Source organism: Sinocyclocheilus rhinocerous, unplaced genomic scaffold (assembly GCF_001515625.1).
Source record: "Sinocyclocheilus rhinocerous isolate Xijiao unplaced genomic scaffold, SAMN03320098_v1.1 scaffold826, whole genome shotgun sequence".
In the NCBI taxonomy this organism is placed as follows: domain Eukaryota; kingdom Metazoa; phylum Chordata; class Actinopteri; order Cypriniformes; family Cyprinidae; genus Sinocyclocheilus; species Sinocyclocheilus rhinocerous.
Window position 1 is genome coordinate 183,230 of NW_015631742.1, and position 26,917 is coordinate 210,146.

Below are 26,917 nucleotides of genomic sequence, written 5' to 3' on the forward strand. Positions count from 1 at the left end.
GAAAAAATGCAGGTTAAATAGACACATTGGGGAACGGAAAGTCAGATAAAGCCTAACCAATGAACTTGTGCACAACACTTTGGCTAGGTTTTTAAGGGCACCCCTTCCACGTGAGTCCCCAGCGACTCGCTTCCATTGGTTAGGAGGTGTTTTGGGGTGTTGACTGGCTCGCTAAGAGGAAATCGGACCCCCCCACGCCCAATAAACCCCTCCCCACAGGTCGCCCACTTTGATTAAAAGAGACACTGAATTCATTAGAAGACTCGGATCCAACTGTTTACAGGCAATTTTCACACTGTTTGCTTTCATTACATCATTGATGAGCCTTATAATGGGGTTATTATGAGGAGTGGGGAGGTCTTTTCTCTCCTCTCCTCCTAGCGCGCGTTGACCACTTTCACAATTCACAATTCGGCCATTTTTTCCTCATATAATTCCTTTATAGTTTCTACTGGAAGTTGAATTTAAGCATTGATGTTGATATATTTAATTCTAATTACAACATTTTTAAGGCGCGCAGTTACATTTCTAGTATGAAGCTCAGGCATTTAAAAATGGGGCAATGAGGTGAAGCTCATTTTTATTCAAAAATATATTAGAAATGTAAGTCATTTAATTTTTTTGGGACTTTAAGTATCACATTTTTTTTTTGGTCTAAGTGTTTAAGAATGTAAATAAATGCAGTCTCATTAAAAAGCTGAAATTCTGAGGGGAACAAAAACTAGAAAAAAATTAAATGTTGAATGTTGATAGTTTTGTATCTTTTTAAAACATATAATAGTATATATTTTAAACAAATAAATAAGCAGTGAAGCTTATTTATTTTATTTATGAAGCTTTAATAAAATTGAAATATTTTTAATTATTTGTCCGCCAGATCAAAGTCAGCTTGGCATAACATGCAGGAAGCCATTTTGGTGTCATGTGACATGAAAAAAATAATAAAACGGAGAGGGCCCCTTTAGACTCTCATGACTGTCATTATATTTTATTAAGTTTAAAAATGTTCATACACTTTTATGATGAAAAGAAACGTTTTGTTCTGGTAGAATGGATTAAATTCTTAAACAGCCTACGTAGAAAATATATTAAAAAAACATGCTTATGAAAGTAATGATTATGTTGTTTACACTCAAATGTACATTTGAGTGTAAACAACATAATGAAGATGCAAGAAAAGTATTTTAGTATTTTCTACACACTCCAAACATACTCATATATATCGCCTAAAAACTAAGTTTATTGTTTACATTGTAGTACCACTACTGTCAACAATATAAACAAAAGAAACAATAAATCTATTAATAATAATGACTGGCAACGTAAAAAATAAACAAATAAAATTAAATAAATAAATAACATATTTACTTTTAAACTAAGCCACTATTGGTACTTCTAGCATTAATAGTCAAGATCAGAATAAATGTTTAATTTGTGCTTTATACACTAAATACAGGGCAGTCTGTTTGACGCTTGATGCTGTAGTGTTCTTTTCTTTTTCCAAAGCATAAAACGCGATTATCGAACAACCATGTCGTTTAGTTCATAACAAGTATCTAATGGTAATGTATGCAATGTTAATGAGCAATAAAGAGGGCGACTGCTCTTTCTGAAAGCCCAGCGTGACCCAAAACTCTAACATGCATGAAAAACTATTGTCCTGCCTTTCACGTCTTTCTCTCAAACAGTTAGCCCCTCATGTTTTTTCGACAGGTCCCAATAATCGAGCCCCCCATCAGAACAGCAGATTGGAAGCGCTAGTCGGCCGCAGACAACGGCAGGTTAGTGAATCCGCTCTCCGCTCCCAAGGGGTGTCAACGCGGCTGCAAGCTGTCACAATGAGGCGGGGTACAAGCGCACTCACTTTAGTTTAGAGGCTCATATAAGGATGCCCACTGCGTGTGATGGGGATTTTTCTTTTCTTTTTCTTTTTTTAGTCTCTGTGGCAGGCCATGACAGGGGTTATCTATCTATGGCATGTTTTGAGCTTTATTTGTAAGATAAATAAAATTCAGACCTCTTAGTACTGTGACAACAGGTGCAATAAAGCTTAATCATTAAAAAAAATCAGTTTAAACCTAAAGTTTTAAATGAAAATTAATCTTTTATCAAATAACCCAAATAAATTACAAATTGCTTAATGGCTGCTGTATTAAGGCTACTGCATTGCATTGCTTTTCCTTCAATTGTCCAAACAGTCAAAATCCTTGAATGGCTCGAGCAGTCTTTTCACTTAAAAACACAGCACATGCTACCCTGGGCATTATGTCCTGGGATTTACTTGCAAAGTCAAGCTAATCAAAATTTTATTTATTTATATTTTATTATTATTTAATTTTTTGTCATGTCATTAAATAATAATGACTCCAATTACTTGTTATGGTCAGGCCATGTGTAAGCTTGTTTAATAAGTAATGGGTATAATTATTAGTAAATACATAAATATAAATATAATAGTAATAACATAAATATAATATATACAATATAATATAAACAAATGCATGCACACACACACACACACACACACACATATAATAATGAGAACCGCTGAATCTTTTATAAGGTTAACACTCACATTTCCCAGTCAGCTGTCACACAAGAAAGACTTTAGCGCATTCATGCTGGAGAAATATACCTTTATTGGCTCATTAAAGCTGACAGGGGGCTCGGGACCGCCAGCACTCAGGCTCGGGACCGCCAGTGCGCCACCCCGTTTTGTGTCAGTAATTTGCAGAGGAGATATACCTACCTTGAAAAAAGCGAAGGGGAAAATTATGACGGAAGCAAGAATGAGAGAGCGAAATGGCAGAAGTTGGTGGGGCGAGTGCCGAAAGATGGGGGTGCCAGAGAGTGGGGGGCCTTAAAGAAGGGTCTTGGGGGAGGGTGGAAAGATCGCTAACATGCCAGGAGTCTGATTCTCTCCTAATTGGAAGCATTGGGCATTGTCAACTGAGAATTTTCAGTCGCTCACTGACAGGTAGAGTCGTCAGGATGATAGCCCACTTGTCAGCGCAAAACACCAATAAAAACAAACCACTTTTGATTTAATTGGAGGCCTAGCCGTAGTGGGCTAGGAATGAACGGGTTGGGGGTTGTGCATCGCTTCAGGGAAAAACCGGTGTGTGTGTGTGTGTGTGTGTGAGTGTGTGTGTATCGAAGGGATGTTTGACAAAGAAATCATCACTTTGTGTAAAACACCCAGAGCGGTGGCTCACATCGTCGGACAGAGGAGAGCAGGCCTTCGTTATTCTGTGTGTGTGCAGAAGCGTGGGTGGTCACTTCCCATGGTGCTGAGGTTACAGGAAACACAGAGTTTGATTTGGTCTCTGGAGGCCTACAGGCTGTTCAGCACTCATCACTTCTGAGTGTTTCTTCTCAAAAATGCACGCTCAGAGAGATATTGATATGGTGATACCTCAGAGAATGAAGCAGAAGAAGAGCTGACCCTATACCTGACTTTTGCTACAACCACCTCACCAAGTACAAAAAACCCTTTCTGCCTCTCATCTCTGCAGGTGGAATCACATTCTACACCACCAACCTGAAATCACGGTATTCAGCAATCTGATTGTTTTTTAACAATATCCAATTGTAAACAAACAATTGGATATTTTGAGTGCTGTTAATTTTAATGGAGTGGATATTGTGTAGCCATTTAAGCTATTTTGAATAAATGAGAGAATATGGAAAAAGCTATGCTAAAATAAAAAAATCTAAAAATATCTAAAAATCTTGATTAGTTAAGACCAAGGAAAGAACTACTTACAAACTGCTCGTATTCTTAAGGCGATGACCCCTGATTCTGATTTCTCTCACTCACTATCCTCCCTCCACGTCTGAGTTCATCAGCAGCCCAGTGGTTTATGACTCTTGACAGAGTTCAAGGAAGACGTCTGCAAAGACGGAGAGAGAAATTGTGGTGAAGAGCAAACAAAAGAGGCAGAGGCGCCATTAAGAGCACAAGTATGCAAAATTCAAAACTCCATTTCCACAAATCTTTAACTTTAAGAGTCATAAAACTCTTCAGCTATCAAATGTGTTTTTTCCCCAGGAAAATCTTTTAAAAATTGCATAAGCGTAAACATTATCAATGGACCAGAATAAAGAAAATAAACAATCAATTCTACGACTCGAAAGTGCGGGGTCAGTAAGAGTTTTTAATGTTTTTGAAATAAGTCTCTTATGCTCACCAAGGCTGAATTTATTTGATCAAAAATACAGTAAAAACAGCAATATTGTAAAATATTATTACAATTTAAAATGCCTATTTTCTATTTTAATATATTTTAAAACAAAATGTATTCCTGTGATGGCAAAGCTGAATCAGCCAATACTCCAGTCTTCAGTGACACATGATCCTTCAGAAATCAATCTAATGTGCTGATTTAGTGCTCAAGAAACATTTCTTATTATTATCATCAATGTTGCAAAGAGTTGTGCTGCTGTTTGTGGAAACGGTGACACTTTTCCCCCAGGATTTTTTGATTAATAGAACGTTTTTTATTAAAGATTAATAAAAAGAACAGCATTTATTTGAAATAGAATTCTTTAATGTCAAAGTTTATACTGCCACATTTGATCAATTTAAGGCATCCTTGCTAAATAAATGTATTTATTTCTTTAAAAAAAACGTTTTGAATCATAGTGTATATATTAGTCATTTTAGGCATTAAAATTGTCCACAAATGCTTTAGCTTAACTTGTTGCTTTTTCCTTGGGAAAATCATAATTATAATTACTCATAATCACTACGCCTATTTGCCATTGTGGCCAGTTCTTTTTTTAAGGCCAAGTCAATGTAGAATAGGGATAGAACCAAGGTGGTTTTCATTAAGGGTTCAGAGTTCAATGTTAGCCCATTGCACAGCCATTACAGAATAATGGGGTGGGTGGGCATTGCTGTGGCTGGTGGTCCCATCCAGCTGCCACTGGGAGACACACACAAGCTGTTGGAAAGAGGTAAAGATGCCCCATATACCCCGGCCTCCAGGGGGTGTGAGAGTGCACTGCCCCTCATCCTTATCCCCTCTGTCAGGGCATTTGGGAGGGTTTTTCGCAAGCCGATAAATCATTGTTAAATGTTATCATGAAGCCACTGGGGAAACTTGCAGGAAACAGGAGTGACATAGGGAATGTAGACGTTCATGAAGGTGGTCTGGTTAGCCTGCCAAAAACACAGAGAAGTGGTCAGAGTTAGTGCAGACCTATTTAACATTTACTGTATATGGATCTCATTTCCAGTCAGCATTGTGCTTGCGTAATTGTGATTTTGACAATCTTTCGGTCATTGAACATGACACATGTTCATGAAGATGACATGATGGTTGTACGAATGGCCGGTCTTGTTATCATAATGATGTATTTTGGTACTAATGCACACACATGCATGTGCAGTGCATCATCCACATGCCAAAGTCCTCAAATTTAATCTGATTTATATCTTATCTGACGTGCAGGTAATATGTGAGGTCAGAACATCATAATCATCGCACCTGTCATTGTTAGGACTGGTTCCTAGAGCCCCCCTCACCAGTACACGCACCCCCAGCCGTGACTTTTATTGCTTCATTAGTGCATGCCACATGTTTTAGAGCACACTTGCCTTTCACTCACCAAGCAGAGATGATCACTGTGATCTGAGGGTGGGAACAGGAACCATTAAGAAGCATCCTGAGTCTCTCCTCAGCAGCATCCATGAACCACTTCTTTACCCTGAAATAAACAAAATCACTAAATCAAAATTACAATGCTGGTTAACATATAAAAACAATATGGTGTTAAAGATCAACTGAATGTGGATAATATTTAATGACTTCCTTGGTAATCTTTTTCCTGGTTATTACATGCAAATATATGAAATAGAGTAATCAGAATGCCAGCATTTATCAGTATTTAAAGTATATTTTCTGTATTTTTTATTTGTTATATTTGTATACTTTGTATTCTATTCATCAAAAAAGTCCCCAAAAATATTACAAGCCACAAAAATATTAAGCAGCAAATCAACATATTAGAATGATTTCTGAAGGGTCACAAGACACTAAAGATTGGAGAAATGGATGCTGAAAATTCAGCTTAGCCATCACAGGAATAAATTAGGTTTTAAATTATGTAATAAAATCGAAGAAAAAAAAGTGTTGTTTTTAACTGTAATAATATTTTATAGTATTACTGTTTTTACTGAATTTCCATTAAATAAATGCAAACTTGGTGAGCATAAGCAACTTCTTTCAAAAATATTTAAAAATCCTACTGACTTCAAACTTTTGAATGGTAGTGAATATATATTGCATTTGTACTCAAATCAATAATTAATTTGCTGAAGAATTCATCCATAATTATAGCTGCTAAAATATTTCAAATTTACACTATAGCTGCCCTATAGTGAAAAATAAATATACTAAAATGTATTTGAAATACATTTATTTCATGCTAAGTATACTACAAATACATTTACATATTTATGTATACTTAATAAAACTACCCTGCAATTGTACTTTTAGTATACTAAACTGGTATCCTTAAAGTCTGCTAAATTGGAACAATTAATTTTGTACTTAATGCACTTTGTGTGGACGTAATGCTGAAGTCTAACTAAAGATATACTTAAGTATATTTGATTGTGCTAAAGTGGAACTATTGCAAGTATACTTTAGGTACACTTTAAATATCTTGCATTTAAAGACTGATATTATTCAAAGATCATACAATCCTCATCAACAGTGACATTACAACATAAGAAATGTGCATTATGCACAAGTAGTACTCCAAATAAAGTTTAATTATAATTTTTTATATCAGTAAGTCTGAGCGATATGCCAGTAAATTTGTTAATAGTTTTGAACTATATTTAGCATGAAATACAGTGGCGTGAAAAAGTGTTGGCCCCCTTCCTGATTTCTTATTTTTTTTGCATGTTTGTCACACTTTAATGTTTCAGATCATCAAACAAATTTAAATATTAGTAAAAGATAACACAAGTGAACACAACATGCAGTTTTTAAATGAAGGTTTTTATTATTAAGGGAAAACAAAATCCAAAACTACATGGCCTCAGGAAGGGGGCCCACACTTTTTCACACCACTGTAAATGTATTTTAAATATATTACTTTTTACTAGGGTAGAAACTCATTCCACATGCATATATCCATATGAGATACCATATGAGAAAAAAATAATAACAATAATAATGGATTTAGATCAGCATTACATGCATTATGCACAAAATAGTAGCAACAACCATTTAAGCAAACCTATTGTTTTCTCACCTTTGTATTTGTTTATAAAACAATTTAAAGCAATAGACCATCGATGGGGTGAAATGTGACTGCTTTTCTGAACTGTACAGGTATTTGTAGATTTTCACACACTATATATGTGTGTGTGTGCATACATGTAAAAGAAAGAGCGCGAGACAGAGGTAGAGGGGTGTGGGGTGCCGAGAATAAGACCCCAGCAAATGCTCATTAGAGTTGACCTTGGCACCAGGAGCATGCATTTGATGGATTGGGTACAGGGCCAAACAAGCCCCCGGGGAGCCATGATCTTATCTCTTATTGTACACACACCTCCCTCCTACTGACCCTATCCCTGAGCACTCACATTGCTCTCCTCTCCACGCATCACAGGCAGAATAAATCTGTGCTTGACAGAGAGAGAGAAACCGTGTCAAGGCATGGAGGGGAAAAGAAGATGGAGGCGAGACAGAGAGAAAAACACACAGAGGCCCTGAAAAACCAATAGCTCGCTGCGGTGTCATTAACTGCACAAGTCAGCTGTACTTCTTCAGTCGAGACGTCGCTAACCCAGAGCCGAGGAGATGGTAGGCCGCAAGATGGGGATTGGGAAGAGGGCAGAGGAGAATTGAGAAACAGAGCAAAATATGGAGAAAGAGCTGATGAGTCTTCATTGCAATGAGTCTTTAGTCCTGTGGGACATGAAGGGGAGTTTGTTCCCAGAGCTTCAGCCATCCCTCTGTTCTTCCTCTCCTGTCGCAGCGCTCAAAATCCTCCCCTGTAACTTGTAGGCAGGGGACAGGCATGAGGCAATCAATACCTGCAGGAAGGAAAAATCTAGCAAGCACTATTCACATGGGCTTCTCCCACAGCCCCTCACAGAGATCTTTTATTCCTTTTTACTGTACAAGCGCTGGAGCTCCTATGGGTTTCTGATAGAACAGGAGAGGAAAACGACTCTTTTAAGCATTCATCTCAGATGAGCCACAACCTGAGAGTGTGAGCTTAAAAAAACAAGTAATAGTCCGCGGTGGACTGCTGAGACCAGAATGGAAGAGGAGGCTTATGATGGCTATAAGCATTCATAACGTGATGTTATGGAGCTCGCAAGTGCTTTCAGTACTTCTTTGATGAAAGTGGACTCTCCTGAAAAACAAAGTTTGATACGATTATCTTCAACGAGTACTGTAAAGTGATTTAGAAGCACATTTTAATTGCACTATGGCTAAAAAGTATTTGAAAAGAAGATGAATACTTTTTATTCACCGAAAAGGCATTACATGAAGGATCACGTGACACTGAAGACTGGAGTAATAGTGCTAAAAATTACAGTTTTGCCATCACAGGAATAAATTACATTTCAAAATATATCAAAATAGAAATCAGTTATTTTCAATTGTAATATCTCACAATATCTAACCACCTTTACTGTATTTTTAAACAAATAAATGCAAACCCCAAACTTTTAAATAATAATGTACATTTAAACATTAAAAACAAAACAACTGCTCTGGCAAAGATTCAATAAGTAGCCGACATATTTTAAAAATATGCTAAAGATATGCACTCTTGTTTTACGGTAAAACATCTAAAAAGCTTCAAAACAATATAAATTTGTTGCGCTTCGAGCGTCCTGAGTTCGAGTCCCACCTCGCGAACCTTTTCCGATCCCCTCTCCCACTTCGCTTCCTGTCCACCTACTGTCCCATCTAAATAAAGGCATAAAACACCAAAAATAAATCTTTAAAATAAATAAATAAATACATTTGATTAAGTAGCAAAAGTGTTTCAGATATTATATTTTAAGGGAATATACCTTGAATTATTTATTTTCAAAATATATTTTCTTGTTTTAGGCATAAACCTCATACATTTATGTATGATAAAAAAAAAAATATATATATATATATATATATATATATTTATATATTTTTTAATTTTACAGATGTATTTATTATTAATCATACAGGATAACCAAAAAAGCTGAATAAGTAAAAGATGTATTGCTGTGTGTAACTGGAGGGACAATTTACAAAATTTTACATCATGACCAGCTGCTCCACTGAACACGTACGCACTGAACATAGATGGGGGATCTGATTTGATGGAATTATTTATTATAATAATTACAAATTCTGTAAGTGATGCACTTCATCGTCATTGCCAGATTGATGTGTTGCAGTACATTGCTGCATTGTTATATCTTGACAGATGTTTGTTATGAATATGTGTCTGAGGTTATTATTTCTGCTTTTAAAGCTATTTATCCAACATACTGAATGCATTTCAGTTCAGGGCAGGTCAGATGGGTGAGCTGGACCATTAAAGCAGTTCTCTGAGCAGACGGAGAGAGACACACAGATGCCAAGCCTAGGTTATCACACTGATGGAGTGAGCCAGCTGCTGGCCTGAGGTCAGTGACTCCTCTGAGAGCTGTGTGAGCATCATTCAAAAAATTTATTTTCTTTGTTTATGTGGCACTGACCATTTTACACATTGGCTATATCACCGTTTAGTCTTAAATGCCTTTTCAAGTCAAGCAAATGAGCAAAAATACACATATTTTCATGGTTGTTTGACACATGGTGTGAAAAGGACAAAATTGGCTTCCCAGAGGAAAGATGAATCCACCCCCCTGTCCTAAGTCGCTGTCTCTCAGTCTTCTCCTGTCTACTTCTTAACAACTGGGTGGGCTTGATGTCTAATCTCTGATATTTCTCCACTCTGGGCTCATTTCTGACAGTTGGGGATGGATACACAGCAAAAATGTTGCTGTAATTGCATCTGGTTGCGTCATGAAAAAGTAATAATACACTGTCAAGGACGTCAAGGTGTCAGCGTTCAGCGGAACTGATAAGTTGTTGGCGGTCGTGAAAGTAAAGCCCCTTTCCAGAGCCAAACCACCGGTGGGCTGCGGTAAGTTACGAGGAGGGAATTTAGCCTGAAGGACATTTGCCAATTACCCATCTCTTTGTTTAATTGGAGGAGAGGTGGCACGGATGCAGAAATGCTTGTTTAACAAAAAAAAAGCATTGTGAATCACAATGCCAGAATTCCTGCAGGCTGATACCACACCCTATGCTCTCCACTCTATGCAGTTTGGCTTCAGAGCCAATTATTCCACCGAAACTGCTACTTGCTTCTTTACCGAAAACATCAGAGCTTCGTTGGATCGAGGTGGGGTTGTTGGAGCTGTGTTCCTGGATCTCAAGAAGGCTTTCGACACTGTCAATCATAAAATCTTGCTGGCAAAATTATGCAGTTTTAATTTTTCCTCAGATGCACTTAAATGGATTGAGTCTTACCTCACTGACCGTTCCCAACATGTCAGAGTCCAGTCATTTAAATCAGCGGCTCTCAGTCTGTCCACCGGTCTTCCTCAAGGATCAAATTTAGGACCTTTGTTGTTCTCACTTTATATAAATGATCTTCCGTCTGTCTGTCCAGATGTTTCTGTGCAGATGTATGCTGATGACACTGTAGTCTATGTTCATGGTAGTGATATCTCTCAGGTAGCTGAGAAAATCACTTATTAATATGCATTGTCCCTGTAATAAATAAATAAATAAAATAAAATTTAAAAAAATACGAAACTGTATGGTTTCCTTCAGTGGGGTAACATTTAGTCAGACCCAAAATGCAGAGATGAATTGACTTAAGGTCTTAAAATTACACATAAAATCCCATAGAAACAAGTCAGACACTACCTGTCTCAAAAACACTTATCAAGGTGAAGAGTTTTGTGGACACTTCTGATTGCAGTACTGATTTGTGTATAGACCTTAGTCAGGGTAGAGCTATATTTAATTTTTGAAAGGAATGAAAACGAGGCTGTGAGGGATAGAAGTACAGTGCGTTCAATGGATTGTACTGTTGTTTAACAACATGCCAACTGTTCAGCTGATGAAACATCTTTCCAAAAAACTTTCAGTAGACAAAAACTTCATGAAACAACTTTGAAATTTGTGAGTTTTGAAAATTACATGCGATCTTGAAGAGTACAAACACAGTGCATGTCATTGTAAAGCCTCTAAGTCTATCACTCACAGACTCGTTTTCATCTGTCCAAAATTCAATAAAGTGTCAACCATGAATAAGGTCTATAGGTTACACATTTTTGTGGTCAACATTGTGCACGTGCCAAAACACCACAGGAATTAGTTATACATGTTGTTCTTTACACACAAGGAAAAAAAGCCAAAGTGCATCCAGTTTACCTTAAAATGAAAACTGTCATTATTTATTCATCATCATATTGTCCAAAATCCGTATTTGCACTGGTTTCTTTCTTCTGTGACACAGAAAAGGAAAAGCTTTTATTAGTCAGTGAGCTGAACTCACGAATCAGAAAATTCGGTCATGAATCAAACATTGCTGATTTTCTCATAAACTCTTAAGAATGCACAATATCAAAAATATTCATTGAATACAGGCATAGGAACCACTATCATAATACTTTTACAGTGCTTTTGCATCATTTTGGAGCTTGACAGCTTCAGTCTTATTCACTTTCATAATATTGAAATACGTAGCCAGTATCTTCTTCAAACTCATGTTTTGTGGAAGCCCGTCAGTCATACAAGTATGGAACAGACAGAATTTACATTTTTGGCCGACTATCCCTTTAATATGCTGCTAGCCTAGTTCCTGTGCCACTTAATTTGATAAATCTATTCTACAGCACAGAGCTGGATTTAGACTAGAGTAGAGCAATTTTGCGCATGTTAGGATTCTACCTGCACTGCTAAAAAGACCAGCTTAGCCTACCGCCATGAATTTCCAAGCATGTTTATACTGGTCTTGCGGAATGACCAGCATGTACACTGCCATTCAAAAGTCTGGGATCAGTTAGATTTTTTCTTTTATTCAGCATGATGCATTAAATTAACCACAAGTGACAGTAAAGACATTGTTACAAAATATTTATATTTCCGAAAAAAAATGCTGTTCTTTTGAACTTTCTATTTATCACATTTCATACAAAAATATTAAGCAGCACAACTGTTTTCAAAATTGATAATAAGAAATGTTTCTTGAGCACTAAATCAGCATATTAGAATTTCTGAAGAATCTTGTGACACTGAAGGCGAAAGTAATGGCTGCTGAAAATTCTGCTTTGCATTTTGAAATATATTAAAATGGAAAACAAGTATTTTGAATTGTAATAATAGTTACAATATTACTGTTCTTGCTGTATTTTTGATCAAATAAATGCAGTCTTGGTAAGTATAAGTGATTTCTTTAAAAAATATATATTACAAAATTTTACCAACACCAGACTTTTGAACAGCAGAGGAGTAATTGTTTAATTAATTATTTAATTAGATAAAAACCTTAGGCAGGATACCAGCATCCACAGCATATGCTGTTGACCAGCCTTGCTTTTGTCTGTCTTTTCTTATTGATTTTCTTAGAAATCACTCACAAAATGTTTAGATTGAATTGCATTCCTCCTCAGTTCACCTGCTCTCAAACTCCCGATTTACTCACAAACAGGCCCAATGCGCATTCCATCCCAAAGTTAAACAAGATTGTGCAAAAGAAGAAAAGAGATAAGGGCAGAAAGGTTGCAGGCTTTAAAAAGAGATTATTTGGACCAAAAGCCCATAGATTGATCCTATTGTATTTTAATAATGTGTTCATGGACTCACTTAAACATGCAAAGAGAGAGAGAGAGTCACCAGGATTGACTCCTCATAAGGAATCAATGTTTGGAGAATGAAAGCCAAGGGGCAAAGTTCCCTTTAGTTCCCAGAGTTGTGTTAATCAGTTCTCCCATCATTATCATGTTGACTGCTCATCTCCCTTCTCTCTTAACCCGTCACTCCACCTTCTCGCCACCTTCTTCCCTTTCTTCCGCTTGTGTACATTTCGGATTGTTCGAGCGTTTGAGATTAGCTGACCTTATGGTCACTAGGGTGGTTTCAGACGCGCACACACTGGCAAACAAAAGCGTGCACTTTTTCTCCCACTTTCTCTCTCCCTTTGCATGCTCCCAAGCAAACAGTAACGTGACCCTGACGGTTTTCACTTCGGGGTTTTCTGCTGCCCCTGTGTGGCAGAGTTCATCCCGGACTCTCTCAATGAACTCACAAAGGCCTACGAAACATGCTGCCACTCCCCCTGGCGGATTTGAGGAGCTCAGGAAAGGCCCGTGTGTGCATCCACGGTCCCCATAAGGCCCTGTGTAATTAAGTGCATATGCTCGTTAGCAACCCGTCCTTCTCTGTATTCCCTCAACTTTGCATATACCTCTCTCTATATATCCCCCATCCCTCCTCCTTTCCCCGTGGTTTGTCAGATGAAGTGATTGCTTCTCTCTCCCGCCCCCTCAGTGGTATTTAGCTATTCTCATTTGCATGTACATGCCCTTGCTGTGCGGCCGGCGAGCCGCTGAGATTGATCAACAACACAGCGGCATGTTTTATTACATGTCAGTCGGAGGCAGGAACCAGACGCAATGGGCACATACACGCACACACACACACACACATGCATGCAATGTAAACAGTCCATCTTCATGAACACATACACACACAGACACAAGTGGACATGTAAATCTGATGTGTGCACCCATTTAAAGGGATATTGTTGAAAAAAAATTTTTTGTAATCATTTACCCTCATATCATTCCAAATCCATAGGACTTTCTTTTTTCTGTGGAACACAAAAGAATCTCACAATGATGTTTTGGACCCCATTGACTTTCACTGAACAGACAAAACCTGTTTGATCAAATATCACACTTTTCACTTTTCAATCATTCAATATTTGGCCTTTTGTGTATTTTGACCATCTTCACAATGAATATTTCTATCAAAAACACAGTCAAGGTCACGAACACCTGTCTTTTACGTTTGCATTTTATGGACGTGAACGTACGCATCATTCCACATCCACTCTAAGGATCCGCATCCAATTCAGTGTAGCTGACTCAATCATTTGCAATCTGCCCAGATAAACTGTCGAATAAACCCACAAATGGTGCCCTGAGATTCTTATCGAGTTTCTTTTCCTGAAGAAACTGTTTTTTAAGACTTTGGCAGAGCCGACTCTGCCGTTTCCTCGGCTTGCATGCCCGATAGATATTAATATGCGCAAATGGTGGATGCAGTACAAAACGCTGGTAATGAAGTGAAGAGCTTGGGGCTCTTGTGGAGCTTAAGAGCAGGCGTGGGGGTGCCAGCACATGGTTAGCCATATGCCTCTGAGCAGTTAGCAGGCTCCTCTGGGAGGCCTTGGGGAGTGCCTGCTTGCTTGCTTTCCTTTCCTCTTATATTTTTAGAGACACGCTTTTGTTCTGATTCAGTCCCCTTAAATATATGAGCTGCCCTTCAACCTGATTTTACACTAGGGTTCGGGACTGATTAGTGAGTGCCGGTAAGCAGGTCTATGAGTAGTTGGAGTAGCCTCCAATAGTGAGGGGTTAGCAGCTCTGTTAGCTTTCTAGACTAGATGTGGGATGAAAGGGAGCAAGAGGTCATGATCAGGAGAATTTTTTTTTGTGTTCTGCTTTCAGCAGGTGCTCTGTCTCACTCTGTGTGGTTTTGTGTCGGGACACAGGTTTTACATTTGGCATCATGTAGAGACCCTACACAATATCACATTATTAATGTACAAAATAAATAAGATAATATTTACTTTTAGCTTACATTGTTTTGTTCATGGTGAGAGCAGGTCACACAATTTGACCTGCTCGGCCTAAAATACATTTGTGCCCGAAAAATGCAAAAAGTGCCAAAAATAATGCAAAATCAGATTGGACACACAACCTGTGATGTCAACAAACAAAGATATGGGAAGCAGGAAAAAAATTATATACATTTACACACACATTTAAAACCACATATATGTGTGTGCATGTTGTGTGTGTGTGTGTGTATTATAAATGTGTATGTGTGTGGCGCCGTTTGTGTAAATTTGTTACAAAAACTTTTTTTATTTGTAATAAAAGCTTACAATTATACAGCTGTAAATGTATGACAGCTATAAATTCACACTTTGTGGGAAAAAAATATTAATTAGTCATTTAGTCATTTCCAACGCATTCTAACTTATGATGATAAACCAATTAAATCAAGACAATAAAAAAAAAACATAAAAGCACATGTACAGGATCAACTGACCCAACTGATCAAGATCCATAAACTGGTTCAAAACTCTCTCAGACTGGTTCAGGGTCACTGGGTCATCCCTACTGCTGAGCCCTGCCAGAATCAGAACAGGCCTGTGATATATTTTGGGTCACAACCCACCAGTTGAGAACCACTGCTTTATAAAGTACAGTACATGATTGACAGTGAAACAGAGAAAGCAAGTGAGTCACTCACTGTTTGTCACGAAGACATCTGGATGGAGAGATCTGTTGTTCTATAGCGAGAGAGAAAGAAACGAACGAGGGAGGAAGCGAGAGGGATTGTTCTCTTAGATCTCATTGTAGCCCACCAGCCTGGCTGAATCTCTGCAGTCCCCGAGGAGAGAGTGCGAGTAATCCGGCCTCTGCCTTCTCCTTACACAAACGCCAGGATCAGCGCTCCTCGCACAAGTAATTAGAAGATAATGGGCAGTAATGCGGCCCGATCTGTCCCCATTATCTCCTGGCACTGCCAGCACAGCGCCATCTGGTGCCTGATCTGGACACAGCAGATCTTGAAAATAGAGCCTGGCATTAACTTATTCCAACCACACCTTTCGTTTATTCGTAAACCCTTTGAGGTCTGTGTGTGCGTGAGTAGACAAAACATAATTAAAGAAGATGGTCCTGCTGGCTGCAAATTTGTATGTGTGTGTTTACCAGAGAACATTAATTAAAGGATATCCCTTTTAGATGCATTTTATGTGTGGGTGCAACTAAGTATGTTTTGCGTCATTTAATTTAGTGACTTAAAGGGAGCCAAGCAAGATTTAGGTTTATTTTGATTGTTTTAAAATAGTTGGCAGTATATGAGTGACAATAATGTATCCCATGTCCCGAAGTAACAGTTTGGCCAGTGCCAAGCTTAGTAATTCCCTGCATTTAATAAATCACTGTGTCGATTAATGTCAGACTGCCTTTGTTTTGGAAACATTCATTCCATGCTTAAACCAACAACGAAGTCTCTTAAACATTTACTAATTCTGGCCCCATTCCTGGCACTGCCAGCACAGCGCCATCTGGTGCCTGATCTGGACACAGCAGATCTTGAAAATAGAGCCTGGCATTAACTTATTCCAACCACACCTTTCGTTTATTCGTAAACCCTTTGAGGTCTGTGTGTGCGTGAGTAGACAAAACATAATTAAAGAAGATGGTCCTGCTGACTGCAAATTTGTATGTGTGTGTCTACCAGAGAACAATAATTAAAGAGGATATCCCTATTAGATGCCTTATTATGTGTGTGTGTGTGTGTGTGTGTGTGTGTAAATTAGTATGTTGCTGTATGTTTTGCTTCATTTAATTTAGTGACAAAGGGAGCCAAGCAAGATTTTGATTTCTTTTGATTGTTTTAAAATATTTGGCACTATATGAGTGACAATAATGTATCCCATGTCCCGAAGTAACAGTTTGGCCAGTGCCAAGCTTAGTAATTCCCTGCATTTAATAAATCACTGTGCCAATTAATGTCAGACTGCCTTTGTTTTGGAAACATTCATTCCATGCTTAAACCAACAACGAAGTCTCTTAAACATTTACTAATTACCTCATGAAGTATCCTGCTTTAATCATTTCTACAAAATCTAAGCATTCACTTCAACACTGTACAAATATATATTTTAATGCACAAAAAAAAAATGCTTGTAAAATTGGTGTCCATTTATAGTCAGGTCATACTATGAAATGGGTGCTTATTCCAATTTAGATGTTTTTTAAAGTATTTTTTGAAAAATGTTAAACACTCTATAAGGAAAATAAATGTGTTTAAGTATTAATTCATTGAATTTCATTATGCCTTCAGAAAAGTAATGGTTAAGGGTAACAGGGTTGACAGAGCTATAGTTTAATTTGACATGATTATACAAAATGATAACAGGATTGATATTTTTATATTATCACCTTCTGACAGATAAAAAAAAAAAGATAAAAATGATCAAAAAACCATAAACTTTAATTGTCCCTGCAGAGTCCAATTTTTTAGTAGGCCTATTATTAAATATGGATAGTTCATTATTTTAAAAGGGGATAACTAATAATGTACATTTGCGGAAACAACTTTAAATACACTCTAAAAGAAAATATAAAATTCTAACTTGAATTTGAGTTTTTATTAAATATATTATATATAAATACTTGCTATAAATACAGCATAGAGAAACATATAAAGGACACAGGATTGAGTACAGTTCTGTCAAAAGGAAAAACCAACACCAATTAATTCTTAAAGTCATTTTTCCACATATAAAACGGACACAAATAGCACCCGTTTAGTAGAATGACCCAGCATTTGGGATTGTATATCCGATTCCGAGTTTACTCTGAGATAAATATATCGCTGTGTGCTTCTCCAGTAGCTGTTCTGGGCACTGATGTTTAGCCCACACCTGAGGCACCCCTCTCCCCTTACTGCCAGGTCAGGTGTCCGTTTCTGCACCCAAAGCTGCTGAATGCCAACGCGTATGTCTACGCTTACACGAAAACTGGCAGCGCTTTTAAAACCGGATACACTGATCCTTATCCTTTAGCCGTTTCTTCCTAGACATGTTTATTCATTTATCATGTTTGGTCTTTCTGTGTTTTCTAGGTATTACAGGGCTAATGACATTGTTCATTTGTTTATATCTCACGCGCATGAATGAAATCCATTCATATACTCACAGGCAGACTAAACTTCACGTTGACCCCTCCCAATACTGATCTATAATAAAACAGATGATATGCAAATATAAACATAAACACCACAAATCAACACAAACTCGCACTGTTTTCCGCCGCATCTCCCTCCCACCCTGTCTCTCCGTTCCACTAATTTGCTCTTGCAGCAAACCTGTCTCTTTATTGAGATGCTAACTCCCTTTATGAGCACCTAATCCTGTAGCACGGGGGATAATTTATAGGGCATTTACATGAGGAAGGCCAGCTAATTGGGAGCATGTGTCTGAGTAAGCCCATACAACGTCCCTGCACTACAAATGAGCTTCTGCCTGCTCTGACATCATCTCTCTGCATCTTAATATCATTTACCTTCTTAAACTTCCCTCCATGCTATCATATATTCCACCTGCCTCTATAAACTGCATTGTTAGCGCTTTCCATGCCATTGTGAGGTTGAAACCCAAGCGTATCTCCTGGAGTCGGTTAGTTCGGTCCTTCTAGACCACACTGATGTAGCTGACAGGTTGCCAGGTGACCTAGTTGCGAAGTGCGCGATTGTTTATACCGTCGTGCTTATTTTCTCTCTCTGACCCCAAAAGGTGGTCCGAAATGATTCACCGCCGGACAAAAGAAGAATAAGGGGGGCGCACACTGCGTTCAGGATTGAATAATCTTCAGGTAGCAGCCGAAGTCATGATTAGGTGTGATATACGGCCAACGAATGGCGCCGAGGCTCGGAAGCCCCCTCCCATTTGATTGAACACGTACCCGCTCCTCACGCAGATGTCACCTTTGGCTAAGTGCCACACGCGAGGCTGGAAAAGTTCATCTGAGAGGTGCGTCGCTACACCTCTGAAGGGTTGACCCCTGTCCTCTGCGGCCGATGGGGGAAGTGTCCGGGTCGCCCTCCGTCTGCTAAGTGGCCCTTTATGTGCCGGCGATTTCACCTGCCCTGTGACTCTCCTCCTCAGTCTCAACAGTGTCCTGCTCCGTTCTGAGAACCGTCCCAACCTCATTCCTCATTTACATCAGCTCGTTTTTTATAGCTTCACGGTTATATATTGGGCTTTGTCTGGCTGTGCGTGTACCTGCACTGGTCCCAGCTGCTGCTCATTAATAACCTGGCCTGCCGCAGACGCAGAGAGAGAAATGGACGAGCTACGTACCATCCCGATAAAACACTCAGACGCTGTAAGCACAACAGTGCGGATAGTCCATAACCCAAAAAGTAAGGAAGGTGTTATTGTGATGTATGTATTAAACAGAAAGTCCTTCTCTGTGTTTTTGACCGGTCCTGTGGACAGTATAGGTGAAACTGAGTGTCCTAATGAGATGGCTTCTATTATAGGACGAGGAGAACAGCAGAGGGCCTGAGATCTGTTACCCCGACGCTGCTTAGAGAGCCAGAGGGGAATTAAAAGCATGGAAAAAGGATTTCTTTAGCACGCCTCATCAAAAGGGAATTAGCACGCTCCAGGAGGGGTGGCAGGAGAAGGCAACACAATGAAGGGATAAAGGGGCAACAGCAGGATGAGCTGGTGTTCCACCTCTCAAGATTAGGCCAGCTTAAAGATTGAAAACACTGAGCATAAACACCTCTGACAATGTAGTTTCTGTAAACTTTGCACAGTTTTGGCTAGATTACATTAGAGTATGGTCTAAGTCTTTTTTAAACTGGCAGGGTCCAAAATTGACTCTTTGCCACACTGGCTAATGGCGGATAATTGAGAGAATTTATTTGCAATGAATATTTCATTCTGGCCATTAAACTTTTATTTTGAGTAAAATATTTTGTACAAATGACAATTAATTATTTGTTTTGTTTTTTCCCCCCTAATATTTCTGACAGTCACCTCAGATAATCACAGGTCACTAAACTAGTGATACAAACAAACAAAAAAGGCAAAAAAGGAAGAAAAAGTTATCTTAGAACTTTATTTATTATAATGAAATCTGAAATTGTAGAAGTTGTTAGGATGCAGTCTTTTTTCTTTGCTTTAGTTTCTGTTTTTGACTTAAACCGTGTAGTATGAAATTGCCAACCAGCGAGTTTCACCACTGTCACTTTTTAATCATTTGGTGCTTGGCGAGTGTCAATTTTGGACCTTGTGCACAAGCATAGGATTGTTTGAAAAAAAAAGTAATTTTCCCACTAAGTTACATCATACTCTGTGATGTAATCTAACTTTTAGGCATGTTTACACCAGTGAAAGAATATTTCACTTTAAAACAGAATGAAATGAACTACAACATCATAAAAAAAACACCTAAAACAAGTGCATGAGCAAATTATTATTATTTATAATCGTCACTCACCCATTGCTTTAATAATTCAACATCAGCGACAATCTCTAAAATGTATGAAGTTGTCAAGCTAAGCGTTCCCTTTGGCAGCAGGAGCCTAATTTCAGGGCTTAATTTCTCTCACAAATAAAGTTTTCTCTTTAAGTGCTGAGAGAGTTGAACCCTTCAGTGTAACGGGAGTGGGAATCGAAAACCAGAAGTTTAAAGCTGCTCCTGAGATCCGCCTCAGGCATCTCAATTCGACCTGAGGTGTTACATCACCAACAAAACCTTCGATTTCTCTCCCCACACTCCTTTCCCTCTTTATTTTTTCCCTCTTTTTGTAACTCAACGTGGCGCCTCTGTCTGATTTGATGAAGTGAGCTTTGAGGCATCCGGCACAAGACGTGCAACAAGCAGCAAACAGCGTGTAAACTAATGTCAACAGAAGCCCTCGCCACCACTCCTCACCTTCACACTGATGAAACACGCTGAAACTGCACCTAGACTAAACAGACAAGCTCTGCTATGTTTTGTGGTTCATCTTCTTCTTCTTCGTGAGGTTACGTCATGGTTTTGGTGGTGTTTTCAGGACTAAATAGGAGTTATATTGTGACATTATTGCATTCGACTGACTTGTTTTTAATTTGTTGTGTGTAGTGACATCACAAAGGTCTTTGATGTGTCAAAGGAATCCACTCAAGAGTCAGCTCAGTGTGTTATATTTCTGCTTGCTCATTCAGAGCTCCAGACTAAAAGAAAATGACTAGGAGCCATTGGCTACAAAAAAATGAAACTTTTGGGAGCCAAATGACTTTACAGAATTGCTCTATAAAGGTGGTTGTTTAGAAGTGCTTCAGTTCATAGTTTTCCTCTTTAGACAGCAGTCACTCTTTTTCTAGTTGTGTTTTTAGAATACATTTAATGCTGACAATCTAGTGATCCTGATTGTATTTGTACCATATCAATGTCATTCTGTTTTGTTAGAATAATTTGTGCCTGCTTGAAAAAAATGTCACAAATAAAAGTCACTAATAATTTCCCCTTATAATAATTCAACCTTACAATTAGACCTCATTATGATAAACATTAACCAATAACCATTCATCTTATTTAAATATTTGATTTTAATAACATTTATTACATTTATTCCAACAAAATTTGTGAATATATGCGGTTTCTTACATGTTGTCATTAAACAGATTAATTTAATTCTATAAAAAATACTTGCGAACCAGTTCCTGGTTCATTTCAAATCGTACATGACCTACCACTACCACTGCTATTGCAAATAGCAGTTTAGTAACAGCTTTCGACAAGCAAGTTTGAGACAGTTTCATATATCTTTTAATTTAAAAACAACTGGTTTATAAGAGTCATTTGTTCATGAATTGGACGACGATGCTCGCGCTGTTCATTATTGCATACGGGGAACTCTGGTGTGAACTTTAAAGATGCAAATAATTAAGTAATTAATTCAATAATAAGCCACCAAGATATTTGATGAAAATGCATATTTACACACACAAGGTTTTGCAGACTAATTACATCTTTAGAGCACGTGCCAAATGTTTCTGTGAACAATGAATTCAGCGCAATGCCCGTTTTAAGAACAAATGACTCTTTAATGACTAGATTTTAAATTATGGTTGCAAATGTTTATTTTTTTGTCGCATTTGCGACCATTTATTCACAGTCTGGAGCCCTGTTATCTGAACCAAAGCTTCTGCTCAGGCTAAAATGAGGCTAAAATCCTGCTATTGAAATAAATGTGTTTTTAATTGTTTGTACTTGCAGAATGTTACATGCATTCTGCATTAGTTATTCCCAATGGATATATTTGCAGTTTTTTTCCTCCACCTCCTTTTTCTGTACTCCAGTGGAGCACTATATCTTTCTCTCGTCCCCTGCTTTGCCCTGACCAGAACATGCAGTATTGTGTCTTAATCAGTGTTAGGCTAATTCCGACCTAGCAAAGTTGCATTCTTCAACTTGTCCGGCTATGTGTCCCCATGCACCTTCTCCCAGTCCACGTCCCCTCAACTGCACACACAAACTGTGAGCGTCTTGTTGCTGTACTTAATACCCAGGGGCTTCCACCCCTGCCAAGGTACCACACTGTGAAACAACAAACCCCATCAGTAACCAGCACACTCTACTGTACGACCGCCCCACCCCGCTCGTGTAGATTCATCTCGTCTCCTCGCGCCCAGCCCTGATCATCAGAGGTCTGCATTACGGTGATTTATCGCTTCCCATGCTGCGGAACGGCAATAGATCAAGCAAGTGGCGGGGGGCCTGGGGAGGTAGAGTGGGAACATGGGACGCAGGGGCCTGCAGAAAAACCCACCTATGATGAAGTGCTCTGTAACAAACAGCAGCACCCGGTAGTCACTCTATCAGAGCAGCCATTCCACGCACCCTTAATGCAGCTTCATTAGGCACGCCTCCGTTTTGTATACCACAATGTTTTGTTGACCCGTGGTTTCTTGCACACTGTAAAATTTTAATATGCATACAAAATAAAGTATTGCTAGATGATGTTTGTTTCTGATGATATCTAGTTAAATTTTTCCCTGTTTATTCAGAATACGTTGTTTCTTTTAATGCACAGAATTGTGTTAATAGACTGTGGGAGAACTACTGTTGTCCACTTAGGCTTTCTGTACTGCACTCATGGACTTCACTTGCATTCATTGACTCAGATATGGAAACTTTGTGGGATTCTTGTGCCATTGCCCTGATGTTTTCTTTGGCCTTTGGCACATAATGGCCAGTTCACACAATGCATAATGCAATTAAACCACATAAAAGTATTTTGCAAATTTTTTTATTTTTTGCACACTAGTAGTCACACAGGGTATGAGGCTATGAAAGCTTGTTTCTGCCTTAAGGTGCGGTCATGTTCTGCAGATTTTCTGCAGAAAATCACTGTTTGAAAGTGTCTTCTGTGTGAGCTGTGATTTCACTGAAATTTTGCTAATGTAACCTGCACCAAAAAAAAAAAAAAATAGAATTTTTAGATCACATTGTGAGATATAAAGTAAAATAACAATAAAATTACAAGACATAAATTTACAAATCCAAGAAATAGTCACAATTATGAGAAATATAGTTGAGAGTACAAAATATTTTACACAGTGTGAAATATAAACTCGAGACAGAAATGGGCTTCCATAGAAGGCTGATTTTTGTTACTCTGAAAAAAAAAGCGTCATCTGAACAACTAAAAAAATTAATTTGGTACTTACTACTTCTCTAATAAGTGCACAGTCTTGTAAGTCACTTTGTTTAAGCACCTGCAAAAAAAAAAATTTATATATATATATATATATATATAACAAACATTTTTAAGTTCAAGACAAAAGCTGAATGTTGCTAAAATATAATTGTAACTAAAGAAGGAAAGTTCAACAAAACAAACATTAAAAGCTTGGAAGTTTAGCAAAAGTTTTAAAAAATGCTTTTATAAGCATTATAGACACTTATAAGAATAATAAAAGGTTTAGAAAAAAGTAGAATTTACCAAGTTATAACAGGATTAAGTTTTTTTGCCAAGTGCTTGAATGCTGTAGGAGAACAATATAACTTTAACATTAGTTTGTAAAGCCAACATATTTAAGAAAAGATAAACCTGTATTATAACTGCTGTTAGACAGAAACCTCAATGGCGCTCTCAGTGGACACCTGTTCTCTTTTACTGAGATGGAGGAGTCTTCAGCCTTTTGACATGCTGTAAACTCTGATTACAGATGGGATTAGGTTATTTAAAATGCAATATGCGTATCCCATCACCGTATGGCCTGGTGAGCAAATCGTCCACCTTGCGTATGGACTGTAAATCGAGAATAAAGAGGGGACCCCACATCTGTGTCTCACAGGGACGGGATAAAAAAGATCAGGAGAGGCGAAAGAGGGTAGAGACCTGTGCGTATGACATTGCCATTGTTAGTATGTGCAGATGAGGCGGCTCAGTTAAATTGCTAACAATGAGTGGAGCAGAAATCCCCCTCTTACAGGGGGCCAAAGGCACACAACACTATTATCATAGTTATTTAAATAAAGTAATCTCATTTTCTGCATCAGCTAGAGGGGGCGACCAAATTTACTGACGTGACTGTGTGCCGTGGCAGATGAAGTGGTAACGGCATTGGGAAGGGAGGGTGGAGGTTTGGGGTTGAGGGTTATGTGGGATTAGTACTCTTGAACCATTCTGTAGACATTTCCATCTTGTGATACTGTTAAGGGATGTTTCAATGTGTGTGTGTGTGTGTGTGTGAGAGAGAGAGAGAGAGAGAGAGAGTGGCGCTGGGGTGTGAAGGCGTAATATCAGATCTGACAACAAAAGGATAGTGGAGGTGAAAAAAAAAACAGCACAGATGCAAGCTGTTTCTATTCTTCTCGTCTTCCGGTCCAGTGGAAAAGTTGATGAAGTTTAAATGAAGCAGAATTAGGAGATCAAGCGGGCAGGCGCGTGCTGATACTATCCATAAGCCCTCTTCCACAGGATTCCACGGAGCCAGGAATTGAGCGCAGGCCAGCTGACTTGGATGAAATGGAGAGAAAGAGTGGGGAAAGATGGGAACGGAGGGAGAGCGAGGGTGATGGAAGGATGAAGCATTCTCTAAATGTGATAATCTCCAATCACCTCTAACATCAATTCTGTCAAGGCCTCGGTTAATGAGCTCACGGCTGCTCGAGCGCTGTGCCGCCCTCCCTCGTCTCTGATTCCCCCACCCTTGCTATCATCACTGTTATTCTTTTCATTTAATCCTCCTCTCTTCAGCTGATTTGAGCAGGAGGGATGGGAGAAGCCTATTACGCAGGCCTTACTGCTCTCGTCTATCTAAATGCTAACGATGTGAGCACTTTACGGAGGGAGAGTCATGCATTCGGAAGAACAGGGGCTAATCTGATGATGACTTGAGCGCTCTTCCGTTGCGTTTTATCAAATTATTTGCGAGAACGGAGGGAAGGCGGCGTGTTTTCTGACACTTTCTCTCAGAGGTCACTGGCCCTCATCAACATGCTTGTTTCCACTCGAGATACGCCGGTCCTTCTGCGATGGCCGAATCGAGCGGCTTCGTTTTTCAACCAGTTCTCACCCTCTTATATTAGACTCTTTTAATATCCACTGCTTAGATATTGATGGAAAAAATCACGAGTGTCTTTTATGCCTCTTGTGGTTTCTGCATGGACTTAGATGGGCTGAATTGATTGGCTGTGGTTGGTGTAGTGGGTTGGAAAGCTTGGGGTAAAAGCTTTGGGTCACCTTGCAACCAAAGCTGTTTTTTTTTTCATTCAGGAGCCCCTCTGTTGGGAAACAGCATACATATGGTGTTATTAAGGTTTTTTATTGAATCATAAACTTTGAAGGATTAGAGTAAATAGATGACATGAGAACTGCATATCACAGAATAAAGTACGCAAACACCCTTCCATGTTACTTGTATACATAAAACACACGCACACAAAATCAAGGCCTCTGTCTGATCCCAAAAATGTAATATTTTTAAGCCTGAGGGCAATAAATGCATCTTAATCCCACTGAAAACGCCAACTCCTTCCTCATAGACTCATGGGATAGTAAAGTGTCCATCGGGTGCACACTTCAGAGTGTTGGCAGAAACCTTTTAGTTTTTGTTTTGTTTTTTCGCTCAACTTTTGGCATTTATCTATATAGTGAAGCAGGCATATTCAAGGCAGGGTGTACACATATAAAAAAAAGTACTATGGCATCACTTTCAATATTACCATGGATTATGTCCAAAAGAAAAATAAATAAATAAATAAAATTAACAAATGGTCGCACCATGATACTTTTTTGTAAGTGTAAATTATATAACCATTCTTTGAATGCTTAAAATTCTATATAATTAATTATTATTACAAACATTAATCTCGTTTTATTTATAAAGCCCCTTTACCAAGCTCAAAGTCGCTGCATAGAGACATAAAAGCATAAAAATATCTATTTTCTACTTTGATTAAATTTTTTGGTTTCATTTAAGACCAAAATTGAATGAAAGAGGAAGGCTGTCAGTGATTTTCTGTCCTCTCATTGCATACATTATGACTGTTATTTTGTCCATTTTTTCAGCACAACACCTCAACAAAACGCATGTCCTTTGCCGTCCTTTATTGCTTTATTGCTAGTTCGGCTGTCCCTGGTGCACAATTCCTCCTCTCTACTGATTCTCCTGTATCAAGGCTGCGTTTGATTTCACACAGGCCAATGAAACAGCAGTCGGTAAGATAGCGACTGAACTATCAATCTTTGTAATGCAATCGGTGGATGGTGCACCGTGTGTAAATGTTTGCACAGGCATTCATCCAGACCTGCCGTCAAACCCATTCCATTGAAAAGAGGATCTATCCGGGGCAGCCAGGTCCCTCTCTCTCTTTCTTTATCCTTTCTTCTTTTCTTTCTCTCTCTCTCTCTCTTTTTCAGCGGCAGCATGGTATTGAGCCTGATGAGTGTATTGTCTTTTACAGCTCTGTGCATTTTTCATATAGGCTTTGCTTTTATGTTTCATCTACGCCAGCTCAAGGGAGAACAGCTGTGTGGGCCCTAGATCTTCTGCAACTGACAGAGAACTCATTTCACTG